The following is a 16,331-nucleotide window of genomic DNA, read 5'->3' as shown; positions in this document are numbered from 1 at the left end:
GAGCGTTCGGTCAAGTAAACACGATCGTTTTGAGTGTTTATGAACTGCTTAATACGGACATTTTTTTCATCAGAAAACACAATATTAGGAAATTCGCCACGTTCGTGCAAGCGCAATAACTCCTTTGCTCTTTCGCACCGAACTTCTTTTTGCTGGGGTGAAAGATCGTGTGCTTTTTGGAACTTGTAAGCCTTGACCTTGAGCTAATTTTTCAATATGCGTCGAATGCGTCGAATGCTGCCTTGCGATATTTTCAGTTTTTTGGCCATTTTTCTTCCACTTCGACGTGGATTTCGTTCAATTGGGCCTTTACTTTCCGAACCATTTCTGGCGTTGTTGCGGTTTTTTGTTTGTCCACCTCCATAGCGTTTTGCAATGCTACAAGTATCATTGTAACGTTTTATAGTGCGATACATAAACATTTTATTCACTTTGAGGTGACTCAGCTCACGAACAATGGCTGGTTGTGATTTTCCAGGCAAATATTTATAACGCAATCGCACTATTAGGTTTGAATTCCATCACAGAAAAAAAAAATTCAACAAAACTGAGACGCAAATGCTTTTGATGGTTTATAAACAATATATTGAACTGTCATTAGAACAATTTTGACGTTGATGTCATGAGCTGTTTTACAGATACAAGCAGTGTGAAGTTGGTACTGGGGCGAAGATTTGTAGACGGCCGAGAAGTGACCGTAGTAAATAAGGAAATGCGATACATTTTTTCTCCTTTTATTAAAAAGAATATTTCTGGGTTCATAGCCGCCGAAGATTGGCCGTCTGGAAGTCCAAATCTGAATCCATTGGCCTACAGTTTGTGGTCAGAATTAGATAACTTTTCCTGTCGTAGACCTTAAGACATTTAGATAGTCTCAAATAATCTTTTGTTCGAGCAGCGACTTCAATATCCTTGGAAACCGTGTGTGCTGCAATAGCTGAATGGCCTAATCTTACGAAAGCCTGTGTAGATGCAAATAGTGACCATTTCGAATGAAAAATTAAATATTTGTTCTGTTAGTATTTAAATGATTAAGCAAAACTTCATTAAAAGTTCATGAATCGGGAGATAATCTGAATTAATACACCGTGCGTCAATAATTATAATCCAAAAACAACAAAAGAGGCATTCGCAAGTGAAACTATAAATTTACGTAGTTAAACGGTTATACACCTTGCTAGCTCGAAAAAATGGAGGATTATCATAATTTTGTTTAAATATGTTTTAGAACTTTTATTCATATAAGGCATATATCACACTGAAGGGTAGCTCTCGAAGAATACATTCGGTGTTTTTGTTTTAAAAAATGTTATTATTTATTGTTGATATCGCCCCTCCCCCGAAATGAGGGAGGTTTGCGGTGATCAAAGTAGCGTATGAGCAGCTCAACTGAAGTCAAAAAGATTAAATGATTATTGTAGAAAAATGGTTTTTAGTGAATCTGAAAAAAAAATTTTCTCGATATGAAAACCGCTTTGCATCAAAATGAGGGGTTGAAAAATTAAAAAAAAATTAATTCCAGCGAACTGTGCAAATATTTATAAAAAGTTAATCGTTCAGATTCACGAGGTTATAACTTCGAATAATTTAAAAAAAGTTTATGCAAATCGGTCAAATAGTTTTTGATGAATAATGATAACCGCGACGGTAATTTTCAAAATTCACGACTTCGAGATAATCGCGTCTAAAGTTTTGCGTGCACTTCATTTATGGATAAGGTCGCGCGCTTCCACGGACTGTAACTTTCGTTCTAGTGCTCCGATCTTTATGATTTTCTGAATTTATATTTTTAAGATGATGTACTTTTAGAATATGGCATAAAAAAATTTTCGATTTTTTAGTCCAACACGAGGTAACGCTGCATACTCAGTTTTTCATTTTTCCATCAATTTATTTTTTAAAGGAATTCTCAGACTATCACTTTAAAAATATTTAAATAAAAATAAATTAAATTAAATAAAAATAATTTAAAAATATTTTTAATAATTTTAAAAATTAGTTTGGGGAAAAAAATCCATTATTTTTGCGAAAAATTCAAAACTATATTTAAGTTATTTTATTTCAGATTGTCCGGTTTGGGTCAAATATGCATAGTTTTGTTGTCTAATTAGTTGCCGTTTCAAAGGTAGCTTCATAATGCCTCTCTCATAGAAGTCTTGATCCTTATTGGCGAAAAACTCTAGTAAACGATTTTCTCAATCTTCTCTTGATACCAATTTCTTATCACTCAGGAAGTTTGCGATGAGAGCAAAAGGTGGTAATCGCTTGGTGCCAGGTCCGGACTATAAGGTGGATGCATGAAAACTTCCTAGCACAGCTTTTATAGCTTATGACGGGTCATTTTAGACGGGTGTTGCCTTGTATTGTCCTGATGGAACACTATTACCCAATTCTGTCCGCTTCTGGTCAATTGCTAGCTTTAAACGGTCCAACTGCTGACAGTAAAGATCTGAATTTAGTGTTTGGCCATACGGAAGCAGGTCTAACAAATGATTCCTTTAGAGTCCCACTAAACACACAGTAGAACCTAGGACTAACGGCCAAGTCCTGGTTTGGCCAACGTTTGGGTTGCTTCATTAGACCTTGGCCACGATATTTTTCGCCCAATATTATCGTATGTGATTCATTTCTCATGCCCAGTCACCATCCGTTTAAGGAATGGGTCGATTTGATTCCGTTTGGCTGAGGCTTCGCAAATGTAAATTCGATCAATCATCTTTTTTGGTGTTAATTTGTGTGGTACCCTAACATTGAGCTTCTTTTTGAATCCACCTTTTCACAAAGGGTTTCAAAGTGTTTTATGGTCGATTTCTAGCTCCTGGGCGATGCTACAACTAGTAACATGCCGGTCAACTTCGATTATTTCTGTGATTTTATCAACATCTTTCGATGATGGGCCTGCCTGTGCGAGCTGCATGTTTAACATCAAAAATGTCTCAACGGAATCGACGAAACCAAATTGGACGTAATTAGCCGTTACAGCATCGACACCAAAGAAAAACTGTAAAGGGTTTGATTGAAAAGTAATGAGCCTTCCCGCGCGGAGCGTCTGCCAAGCGATCAACCGAATCGGCTGGTGGGAGAAAATTATCGTTGGACCTTCCCCTTCCACTAGAAACCGGTCCCAGTTCGCTGGCAAGAGCGGTGCAGTCAACATCGCTCTGCGCGTGAAAGCTGTTTTAAAAGTGTGTTAGGATTTTGCAGTGGCGAAAATGCAGCGATCGTTGGAGCAACTCGATCAAATTTTGTGTAAAGTTAAATAGTTTGTACCTCCAGAAAGCACTGTAAACGCGGTATTTTACAAAGAAGTGCTCCTTCGGCTGAAAAACTGCATCGCCCGGGTTCGGCCCCACCTCGTCAACAATTCCAACCCTTCATCACGACAATGCGCCGGCGCACCGCCTTCCTCTGCAATTCTGCATTGGCCAAGATGGGGGTTCCGGTGCTTTCCCACCATCCCTACAGCGCAAACCTGTCCCCTCTGGACTTCTTCTTGTTCCCGCGCCTGAAAAGAAAGCTGAAGGGGAGGCGTTTCGACTCCATCGAGGCGATCCAAAAAACTGTGTCAGCCGAATTTTCTGCAGTGGAAGGACCGATACCAGCGGAGTATTGACGCTCAAGGGTCCTATTTTGAAGAATATTAGTTGTATAAGCCAAAAGGTTTAATAAAACTGCTTAAAAAAATAAGGCTCATTACTTTTCAATGAAACCCTGTGAAATGTACCGAATTTTCTCTTTGTCGTCTTCCGAGTACCTCTGTAACTCATGAATGGAACAAACAAAAAACAGCAAAGTAATTTTTTTAGTGCGAAATGTCATCTTGAAAACGAACATGAAATTTAAATTGTTTATGAACAAATGTTTTGGAAATTAACTGACACAACTTACACTATAACAAAAAAAACCTGAATGTCTGTCCACCGCATTAACCTCTCTTCAAAAATGTAACTGCTGTCGTTGATTGGTTGAGAATTGTTTGAGAAGTTATTTAATAATTCTTTTGACCAAATTGAAATAAATATTTGTATTTCAGGATTAAGTGAGTGTTATTATTATTATTATAAGTAATAAGAATTTTCCATATAAGCCCACATTTTTCGAATCGTCTGCAAACTTATGCAAATACTTATGAACTTCCATTTAGCACACATCCGAACTGAGTTCTTGCTTCAACCGATGAATCACCGAAACATTTTTTGCGTCGTCAGCAGTGGCAGCCAGCCGCGTCAGCATCTATTAACTTCACACAAGTACCACTTTGCACTTACTCCACCCATGCAGGCACACATTCGCACTACACAGCCACAAATTTGCGCACTTATGCACCCATACTTCCCCTTACATATCCACTTCCATTGCTGACAATGCATTTGGAGAAAAACTTTTTATTGTTATGTCTGCAATCATAACTTGCAGGCAACCATTTCTGCATGAAACGCCGCCAATTGTCTGTCGAGCCATTCGATTCTCTGGACGGAGCTGAGTGATTGCGCAAAACACAAAAAAAAAGAAGAAAAACACAAAAAAAAAAAATGAAAACAGTAAAGTTAAATAAAATGAGTTTAAATTAAAAAAAAAGGCATAACAAAAAATACCCGCATTGCACAGCCGCAAACTTTATTCAATAAATTTTTATTGTCCAAAAAAACTTTTTGCGCAAATACTTTGGCAGCGATTTAATTACTTTTCGAACTGTTTTATTGTTCGATTTGTAAGTATTGCCATCTCTTAATATTTAGTGAATCTCGTTTACTTTTGAACGAATGCAAATATTCAAAATCATTTCGCTCTGAATTGGCAACTTAATTACGAAGCACCGAACAGAATAGTGAATTTAGTGGTAGTAGTAGTTGTTGTAGTATTAGTATTAGTAGTAGAACGTATGCACAAAAAAGTCGCGGACATGAAACTCGGGCAATTAAAATAGCAATTTTTGCTGAAAACATTGAGTTCACCACCGCAATGTGTCATCAAACTAAGTGGTGAAAAGAAGTAAGAAAACTCCACCGTAGTGGATTGCAGAAGCTTAATTTAGGCGCAAAATTTGCAGAAATATCCAGAGCTATCAACCCAATAAGAGACTCTCATATGGTGAAAAGATTTTAGAGGTCTGGCCAATATTAGACCATTAACCGGCTCTCAGCGAATTTGACAGACTGAGGAAGCAGAGAATGTGCTTACAAAAAACTGAGATTGTGTTGGTACACGAAATATAGGAAAATAATTAAGACAGTCTCCGCTCATGTTTCTTCGTTGCTGCCTGAACCAATAAATACCATACATACCTGAACAACGACTGATTAGATGATTGTGTGAATACGTTGAAAATGAGCGGACAGAGTTTGGCTGCCGAGTCCCCGGTGACGTGACGGCCGAGGTTACTCAGTCAATTTCATTTTTCACCATAGCTGAAGGCCAAATCTGGTAATCTATCATCCTTGAAAAGTGGCGACCATGACTAGCAGTTATCTCGCTCTCTGTGAATTTGACAGAATCAGCTGATTTAGTGACGTAATAATATACTATGTATTTGTGTTCAATTAAATGTTGCATTGCTTCTAATATGAAATGCTATTCAGGGGGGAATTTCGCCTACACCAACCTCCTCTTTATTGTTTATTCAATTGTTACATCACAGCCGGAACTACTCTGAAGAGTGAGGTGATGCTCTAGTAAGCAAGAAAGTACCGACGAGACCATGGAAAACAACTAACTAAGTTTAAAAGAATCTCATAGATAAGTGTCTGTAGAGGCGTAAATCACACAGTCTCGGTGGTAACTTCACTCCACCTCCGCAAGCTATAACCAAAACCTCAAATCGTTTGAATAATAAAGTTGGATCCCTCGCACATGAGCTGCTCAATTATGTTACTTGCCTTAGCATCAGTGACCAAATAATAAACAACAAATTTGACAGACAACGCCAAAATAACTTGACTGTCACATCCTACCCACATCGATCGGCTCTTATTGGAAAACCCTTTACAAATGTGTGCACATTGGAAGTCGTAAATTATAGCCCACTTCAGTGTGACGTTGTGCTCGATTATTTTGATATATAATTTCCCGCTCATATTGACATATGACTTTTCGTTTTATCTCAACTGTTTACCAAAGAAATATTAAATATTTACCTGTGTCTCCAAGTACTCAAATTGAGAACTTAAAATAACAACTTTTGCTTAATAATTCATAAGATATTATTTGTGTATTGCAACCTCAAGTAAATGTTTTAAAATCAGGAAATTAGGGATTGGTGCGTTCGCTTTGTTGGGTCGAATACTCAAAGAAAGCATATAAAAAAAATTAGAAATTTTAAAATTATAATTTTTTTTAATTTAAACAAAATTTGAACATTATCATTTTTTTTAGATTATTAATTTAATTATAATTTTTTTTTAATTTACAAATTTTGTTTAGTAATATTTTTTTCCCATTAAGGGGTAACACCACTGTACACGCGTAAAATAAACACGATTTTTAAAGAATTTTTTTCTATAGAAGGAAAGGGGAAACAATCACTCTGATTTGGGAAGTTATTACTTATATACTAAAATACAAAACTACAAAGTTTGATCGAGAAATTTTACAAAATGGCGGCATTGGAGACATTTTTGTAATGTGGTTTCTCTTGAAGGATCTCCGCGGCACGCAGCACAGAGGGTGCAAATTTTAATCTGGAACAAAGAAACATTTTTTTTCTTAATCTAGATAAGAATAGCTAGAGAACTAAGCTAGCTAGAGAGGGGATTTAAAAAATATTTATTTTTGTGGAATTAGCAAGCATTTGAAGGAAAAAACTCTATTTTGGACTAAAAAAACGGCACTTAAATAATTATAACAATCGTTTAAATTAATCTATCGAAAATCCCCTACGCTCTTCTCTTAAGAAGGTTATTATACAGACGTAGTGAAAAACCTTATTAAAAATATTTAAAATTGTTTGAGTTATGCTGCGTGCCAATTTCAGAAAACGTGTTTCGAGAAAAACGCGTTTAAAGTTTGGAAATTTGGAGAAGTCGTTAGATAGCAGTCACTAACGCTTGGTTAAAAGCTTAAAATATTTATGAAATAGACTTCGGTAACGTATGAAACTTTTTGTTCTGTATTTTAAAAGGTTCAAAGAATTTTTTAAGCTTATAAAAAAAAAATCAATTTTTTGAAATTTCTACAGTGGTGTTACCCCTTAAACTCAATACTCAAAGCAAGAATACCAAACAAATTAATTTTTTTTTTTTAATTTTTAATTTCTATTTTTAAATATCTAATTTCAATTTTTTTTTAATTTTAATTTTTTTTCATTTAGAAATTTTTTTGAATAATATTTTTAAAATTTTTGATTAAAACATTATTGAAAAGTTTTAACATTTTATGTGCTTTTTACGTAATTTAAAATTTTTAAAATTTTAAAAATAATTTTTTTTTATGAAAATATAGTTTATTTGCCTACAAAACCAATATAAATACAAATTTAGCACTTTAACCAAATTAAAAAAAATAATTCAACAAATTTGTTTCAACATTTCACATCTTTTAAACATAATTTTTGGAAATACACCGGGTATGCAGTTTTATAGCCCATTGAATTTTAGTGTAATAAAGTAAAAGTATACAGCAGCTCAAAAATCGCGTATATTTTCGACATTTTTCAGGCGGTCTTGTGCATTGTTCCCCTATAACGAATGCTCGAATATTTTTATATGAATAAATAAATAAAACACATTTTGGCTTTTAAGGCATCCTTCGCAACCCACCGGTTATAACCAAGGCACATTCATGCAAGGTGATATCACTAGAGGAGCTGGGTTGTTTTTTTTTTTTATTTCCTTGCGCTTTGCTAGTTTAATTGTCAAAATGGCTTCCTTATTTGGATTTGCTTTGCTTATTTGTTTACACTATGATTGAAATTTCGATATTCAAAATTCGAAAAGTGAAAAAATAAAATACGTGTAAATGTTTTTGTTGGAGCTCTAGTGCCACCACCTTATACGAATTCGCCTTTGCCATTATAACTCTCCAATCGCTGCATAACATATTATTTACACTCAAATTTGTAATTTGAAAATTAAAATTTTATAATGAATTCAAATTCAAAGGGGATTTTTATAAATAATTAAAGCAAAGGGAAGTGAGTTGTAAAAGCTACTCTCCAGGTAGCCCAAAGTAAACTAAATATGCTTGTAGTGCTTCGAAAATAAGTGAACTGCATTTCGAAAGGAATTCTATGATACACAAGTATTTTTGGGTGCCGCAAACGAAGGTTTGTGCAAGATACACAATATTGTATTAGTACTGGAAACACACTCACAAACGGCTTTAATCACTTCAAAAAGTTCCTGAACTTGAATACCAACAGAGCAAAGCTGAACTGTGATGAAGAGGAGTCCATGGAACACTTAATCCCCAGTTGTGAAGCATTGGGTCATAAGAGACACAGAATTTTGGGCTGGGACTTACTAGAGGATAACGATTTACAAATAATCCTTTCTAAAAAGCTGGTTCGATTCCTCGCAAAACGTAAGAATTAAAGTTAAGCACTTAGAGGCGCATAATAGATCAAATCTGGTCGTAGCGCATAAATACCTTAGCCCAACCCTTACAACCATTACCATTACCATTACCGAGAAATATTGAAACATAAAGCAACATATCATGGAATACATCCTCACATAGGAAAATATATTCTGGCATAAGATAACAGTGATTGTAAAACCGCATATAACACCAGGACAAGAGGGACTCACATCAGTAAAATGCCAACATATAACTGAGAGTAGCGCGAATCAGTTTTACACAGTTATTGGGAAAGAGTCCTTATTAATCTAAATCTCAGTATTAGCAGGTAAAGAGAGTCGAACGTTGGCTCCGTATCAAAGGCGTTGAACGAATATGCCATTATACAACACTATTCTAATGTCTCAAGCCGTATGAAAATTAGTCATAAATTCCAAAATCTTAGTATACTCACATAGTCAACAAACTCTCAAAGGTACTTGAAATATCTCTTCTTTCACCAGCTGCTAATCATCTTCAGATTCATTAGACCTCAAATTTCTCTCAATAATGCAGGCTAAAGTTGAAATTCAACTAAACTCGCTATCGCTCTTTGTGAGCTTTGGTCTGCTGCATATGGGACCTCCATACATCTCGATCGCTTGCAACTTCTTTTCAATTATTATACTTATCCCAAATTCGTCGTCCTTCTCGTCGGCCTAACTTGCTTTCGGTCTTCCTCCTGAGCTAGTGTTGAATGCTTTGGCTTCTACAATTTTCTTCATCGTCCTTCTGCCGTCCCCTCTTGCTATATGGCCCAGCAATCTTAATCGGTGGGTTTTGATGGAACGTATAATATTTTCGCCTTTATAAGCTGTTTTAGCTCGTCGTTTCACCCTATACGCCACACGCCGTGGAAATCCACAGTTCAGTTGCAATCTAGCCTGAGACGCCTGCAGGTGGAGCGCTCTCAAGCTGAACAAAAAGAGTTATTCACAGCTGTGGGGCTGTCCATAACCCATGTCATTATAGGCTGATATACGAATAGGCTTCAGATAATTACTGTACGATTGCTGGAAGGGAAGACGGGAATTCAGAAATATTTGGGGATCTTAGTGGCTTGCGCGAATTACAGATATTTCAGGTTGCATTGCTAAACTCCATAATAAAAATAAGGATAAGGCGAGTAATTGAACTAAGAAGAGTAATTTATCCATGTAGCAACGCAATAGTCTCAAAACCCAATCTAAACCGTAATCCTTTTTACTTAACTTCACTTACGAATTCTAGCTCAAGTTAACTTCGTGATTTAGAATTATAGTGTTTTTTTATTATAAAAAAATGGATGTACTTGATACTCGTATACTATACTCGTAAATCTGCTACACTGTCTTAATGAATTTTAATATAAAATAATTTTTTAACTTTTTCTGAACTCTTTAGGCTAAAAAATATTCAACTATACCCAAGATCAGGTTGAAAGAGTCCAAATCAAAAATATTGGAAAATTACGTAGTTAAGATTCAAGGACGATGCTCAGCTAGAACAAAATAAAATGTTCAGTATGTCAGATATAAGCAATTCGTCCAAGAATCTTTCCCCACGTACAAGTAGTTTATTTGCCACAAAGGACAAGATTGCCTCTTGTTTTAGAATACTCAAGAACGAGTAGGAAACTGGGAAGCTACTCTGCTAAAGAGTGCAAGATACTTTTTTTGGACCATCCTAGTCCTTAAAATTTTCGACCATGTTTTTATTTTTGAAACGTATAAAATTCTTAGCCACACTAAAATCTGTCTAGTTTAAATATTTAACATTTCATATATACTAATATATATACTATATACTATATATATATTAAATATTTAACATTCCACATTACGCGAGGAACCAAAAGTCCACAACAATCTTCCTCCATTCGACTCTGTCAGAAGTAAACTTATTCAGCTCTTTTCTGCTTTTCTTGGCTTTCTTTATCTATGTAAAATTTTGACCACCCTAATATATAAATTTGATGGCCGCCGTAGCCGTAGCCGAATGAGTTGGTGCGTGACTACCATTCGCAATTCACAGAGAGCTTCGGTTCGAATCTCGCTGAAACACCAAAATTAAGAAAAAGATTTTTCTAATAGCGGTCGCCCTTCGGCAGGCAATGGAAAACCTCCAAGTGTATTTCTGCCATGAAAAAGCTCCTCATAAAAATATCTGCCGTTCGGAGTCGGATTGAAACTGTAAGTCCCTCCATTTGTGGAACAACAGACGCACACCACAAATAGGAGGAGGAGCTCAGCCAAACACCCAGGGTGTAAATAGGTATATATAAACGGTGGTTAAATTGTAAGAGCCGATCCTGAATGTAAACCACACCTAAACGTCAAGTTTTTTTCTGCATTTCATTTGACATTTTTCAATTTCAGACTAACTTAATTTGAATCATAGAAAGATACACAATCGGGCAACCCGTTAAAGATATTCAGGCTTATTACGAAAACGGGCGTTCAAATCAAAATGCATATCGAAGAAAATCATTTTCAGTGAAGAGGCACATTTTCACTTCAGTGGATTCGTCAATAGGCCGAATTGCCGCATTTGGGCGAATGATGATCCATGAGTGATTACCGAAAAACCAATGCACCCACAAAGAGTAACTGTTTGGTGCGGTTTATGGGCCGGCGTCATCATTGGACCGTATTTTTTCCAAAATGAGGCCGTTCAGGCAGTTACTGTGAATAATGTTCGCTATCGTGAGATGATAACGAACTTTTTATGGCTCGAATTGGAAGATATGGATGTGGACGATATGTGGAGTGAAGGTGTGTGAAGGTGTACGTCGATAAGCCAGCAACAATTCAAGAGCTAAAGGATGAGATAATTCGGCACATTAACGGCATAGAACCTCAAATATGCCTCAGCGTCATCGAAAATTTGGACCACCGGATGGAGGTGTGCCGCCAAGGCCGCGGCGGCCATTTGGCTGATATTTTGTTCCATACGTAATTAAGTCGTACTAGTATTATCACAATACCCTCAAAACTTAGCCACCCTTTATAATTTCCTATCGCTACGCGAGGAACCAAAAGTCCACAACAATCTTCCTCCATTCGGCTCTGTCAGAAGTAAACTTATTCAGCTCTTTTCTGCTTTTGTTGGCTTTTTTTATCTATGTAAAATTTTGGCCACCCTAATATATAAATTTTATTAATGTCTTGTATTTTTGACCACTGTACTATTTATATTTTTTAATAGACACATAGAAGTAATATCTTGTCAAGATTTAAAAATTTTTGTCCACATCAAAATTTTTAATATTTACTAAGAAATTGTTTAACCGCCCTAGTATTTAGTTACCTGCAAAATTTTGCACCACCCACCACCATTAAGAAATTTGCACTAATCAAAGGCAGTTTATTTGAGTATGCATAAATACGAGTATGTGGCAAGGCTCGCCTAATTTGCCATAATCATCTTAAACTGCTTTGCCTTGTTTTTGGCTTTTATTTATGTGGCATTTGGCTAAAGTAATTTGTATAATTCAATAAATAATCACCAGTCCAAAAGCATGATTATAAACGAAAAATCTAAATCAAATTCAGTTTGATAACAGTAAATTGCACTTGACAACCACAAACTGCTGGTATGAAAATAATTTTGTGCTGCTAAGTGGTCAGCAATATTCGCATTTTATAGTAAGTACTTATACCTAAACCTGCATTTACAAATGTCTTTGAATGAAATTATATTTAATTCAAAATTAGGATAATGCTTGTTGTTGTCACTTGCTTTTAAATTAAGTGAATAGTAGGGATGCAAATGGGATATCGATGATTTTAAACTTTAATGTATCGAAAGTTTTCGAATAGTTGACATGACAAAGTCAGTCTTGGAATCAGATGAAGTGGAATGCTTGCCAACAGGGATTACAATAGAAACCCAATCTGTCTCTCTATCTCTCTCCCGCTCTCTTTCTATCTCTATATCTCTACGGCGAGCTATATCCACGCCCTATATGCCTATATCCACACCCTATAGGCGCAGTTCTGTGCTTTATATGAAATCGAGAGGTTGGTAATTGGTGATTTAGTACAATAAGCAGAATTCACTAAAGAATTATGAAGCTGTTCTACGCAAGATCGTATGCGCATGAAAAATTTACGCAACTCCCAAGCTACGAATGCATTTAAATATTTTTTTAAATAAACCGGCAAAAGTCGTGGTGACTTATAAAAAGTAGAGGAGAGAAAAATATACAGTTGACCAACCTTTTACTTTTTTAGTCATCTTTGTCGCTCCTCTTTGTTTGCTATATTTTCTGATTAATCTTAGCCTGTCTTCTGGTGTAAGTAAAACGGTGAGTGGTGGAATCAGGGCATAATCCTTAATCGAAGACGACATTGATTCATCTTGTCAGTAGCAGTTATCAGGCTTTGTGGGTTTTTGAAGGACCTGCCGTACCACAAGGCAAGACCACCCACACCCATTATTCCTATCCGCTTCTTGTCTGGGACTTCTTATTTGTAAATAAGTACTCTTTCACAGTTACTCTTCCTATCTGAAGGCCGTATTAGTAAACGCAATTTGTGATCCGTCCGGTAGCCTGCAACTCGGCTTCCGTGGAACTGCGCCAGTGAATCGCGCGTTAGCTATTAATCATCAAGCGCTTGCCCACGGACTAGTTAAAGTCGACACTCAGTAAGTTGGAACCAGCTACAGAGTTAAACTGGCGAAATGCTGTCACTAAAGCTGCTACTAAAATTGTCGAAACAAATTAAATTTCACTTTATGAGTTATGTAATTTTGATTAAAGAACAGTGAAGATGTATTATTTTGATGAATTTGGGAGGTATTTCGTTATAATAAAGTATTTGAAATTATTAAGAATGCCTAACATATATAAAGAGCCATTTGATCCATTCGATTTAGAGGAAGGAGACTACCATGACCGCTATAGGCTCAAGGAAGCCACTGAGAAAAAATTCCAGTCCGATTAGTTTAAAAAAGATTGAATCGTCAATTTTAAAAAATTTTACATCGTCCATTTTACTGCAAGAGTGCCAATATCAAAAGAAATGAAAATATACAAAATATATTGAGAAAAATGGCTTCAAAGTTTTCGATTTTTTATGCCCTTCTAAAGATGTGCCATAACACTGTAGGCGTCTACATTTGTGGAACCACAACAGGACGCACACCTGAAATTGGGGAAGGAGCTAATAAAGGGTGACTTGCTCGATCTCAGTTAAAGCAAAGACATATTTTCATTTAACTAATTCTTGATATCGATATCGCCATGATAAAAAAGAAGAAGAAGTTTCTCCTTCAAGTTATGTAAGTAATCCAAGAAACTTCTCAGCGCATGTTTGAACAATTTGAGGTTTAGTTGCCTCACCTTCAGAAAATGCACTTTATTTGCTGGTCACCAAGCGCAAAAAGTACGTTAAGTAATAGAAGTTTGCCAAAAAGTTGTTAAAGAATGTAGAAGGCCGCTCCCGCTTATTCAACAACACAACATCACACTTTGTTGGCTCCTCAGCCACTCTGGAGTGGAGGGAAATGAAAGCCCAGATGAATGTGTAACAAAAGGCTCTGGACTGGCTCTTCAGAGAGTGGTAGAGAACATAGGCATTCTTTAAACGAACTGTATACTGCTATTGACTTGAACATCAGCACAAAAACCAATACAAGTTGATCTCTAACTATTAACTGCAGGGTCTCCAAAGCGCTCTGGCCAAAACTGAATCTTAAAAGGACAAAATGTCTGCTTGAATTCAATAGATCCAAGTGTCCAACTATCAGCCTCTTCACAGTGTTATAACAGGGTTCTGCACTATTGGCATCCTAGCCAGTGGAATGGGTGTACCTCACAATGACTTCTGGAGGAGTTGTAGAGATAAAGAAGAAATTGAGTAGGTACAACCAGTGGGAATATCTTGACTTTTACTTCTTTGAAGGCCTGGGAAATTTGCAAACTTTGGTCACCAGAGGGAATAGTTAGCTTAGTAGTTTAAGCAACTTAGTTAGGGGTGTCTTGTCCGAGTGTCTTGTCTTAGGCCCTTAGTAAGCTCTTGGTAGAGTAAGGTGCCAAACAGACTATTACATACTTAAAAATTAAGTCGTCACTAACTCAGGACCATTATAAAGCGAAAAAGTTGTTGCTTAAAAAATCCCTTAGTATCTGAAACCAGAACAGAACAGACGTTAATGTCGAAGTGCAAACCCATATTTCATATTCCAGCTGTATGTGAAGAAAAGAGATATCTTTCTTATTACCGCTAGAACATTTCCTCCTACACTTCAAATGCTAAACGCTCGCAAAAGAGTGAGAAACGAATAGGTTCTTACATACGTTCACATTCCCAATTTTTTAAAGTTTCAAGTATATCAAATTTATTAAAAAATAATCGAAATATCGATATTTTGCTAAATCCCATTGACATCGCTTGTTAACTAAATGTAATTGTGGGTATTTAATGCAAGAAATTGGCAGACTAATGAAATTTGAGCGCACAAATGCATGTCAACACACAGGAACTTGTATGTAAAGCTGTGTATGTGTTTGTGCTTTTAGTGGTGCAATGGTACGACTTGCATTAATCCTTGCAATTTCCTAACGTTTGTAAATGATATCTCAGACATGCCAAAAGCAGAAGTTGATTTCATTATTGGAAGGCGTTTTGCTGGCACTGTAAACGAATATCCTTGCATGCATTTTTCCGACACATTTCATACTTAGTTGCGTACAGATAATAAAATTCTGAATAAAAAAGATTTACAAGTATTTCGATTAATTTGCTTAAATGCATATTTGATAAAGCTATTCGTTTATCTCACAGCAACTAAAACAGGATTCATAAATTTTATTTACATTTGCTTTCCTGTTTTACACAACCTTTCTGGAAAGCCTTAATTGCAAGTCGCATTTAAATTGAAAGCATCATTTGCATTATGAAATAGAATTTATCGAAGTCTGAGTGGAGGTCACGTAGGAACGCATGCGGGCGCAGTTTTGACACGAGTGCAGTTTTCTTGAAATAGAATGATTGCTGTAAGTACGTACAAGGTGGCGCAAAATTAATCATCCAATTTTTCTTTTTTTTTGTTTTTAATAACTTTTCAGCTAAATACAAAAAAAAATATTTTGACTGATGGAAACTAATTCTAAACACCAGATGGCGCAAAATTAATCAACCAATTATGCTTTTGAATAACTTTTTTACTAAACAAAACTGGTCGTTTACAAGGTAGCGCAAATTAGTATCCTATCTTGCTTTTTTTTGCTAAAAAATGGTCGATATACAAGGTGGCGCAAAATTAGTCCTCCTATTTTGTTTTTGAATAACTTTTTTACCAAATAATGGCCGTTTACAAGGTGGCGCAAAATTAATCATCCAATTTTTGTTTTTTTTTTGTTTTTAATAACTTGTCAGCTAAATAAAAAAAATTATTTCGACTAATGGAAACTAATTCTAAACACCACATGGCGCAAAATTAATCATCCAATTTTTCTTTTTTTTGTTGTTCATAATTTTTCAGCTAAATAAAAAAAAATTATTTGACTGATGGAAACTAATTCTAAATGGCGCAAAATTAATCATCCAATTTTGTTCTTGAATAACTGTTTCACAAAATTAAAAAAAAATATTTTCAGTGATGGAAACTAATGCTAATACGAGGTGGCGCAAAATTAATCAACCAATTTTGCTTTTGAATAACTTTTTCACTAAAAAAACTGGTCGTTTACAAGGTCGTGCAAATTTTTTTAATAACTTTTTTACTAAAAAACGGTCGCTGTACAAGGTGGCGCAAAGCTAGTCATCCTATTTTGTTTTTGAATAACTTTT

The sequence above is a fragment of the Anastrepha obliqua genome, chromosome 5 (genome assembly GCF_027943255.1).
Source record: "Anastrepha obliqua isolate idAnaObli1 chromosome 5, idAnaObli1_1.0, whole genome shotgun sequence".
NCBI classification, from domain to species: Eukaryota; Metazoa; Arthropoda; class Insecta; order Diptera; family Tephritidae; genus Anastrepha; species Anastrepha obliqua.
Note: the sequence above shows the minus strand (reverse complement) of the source record.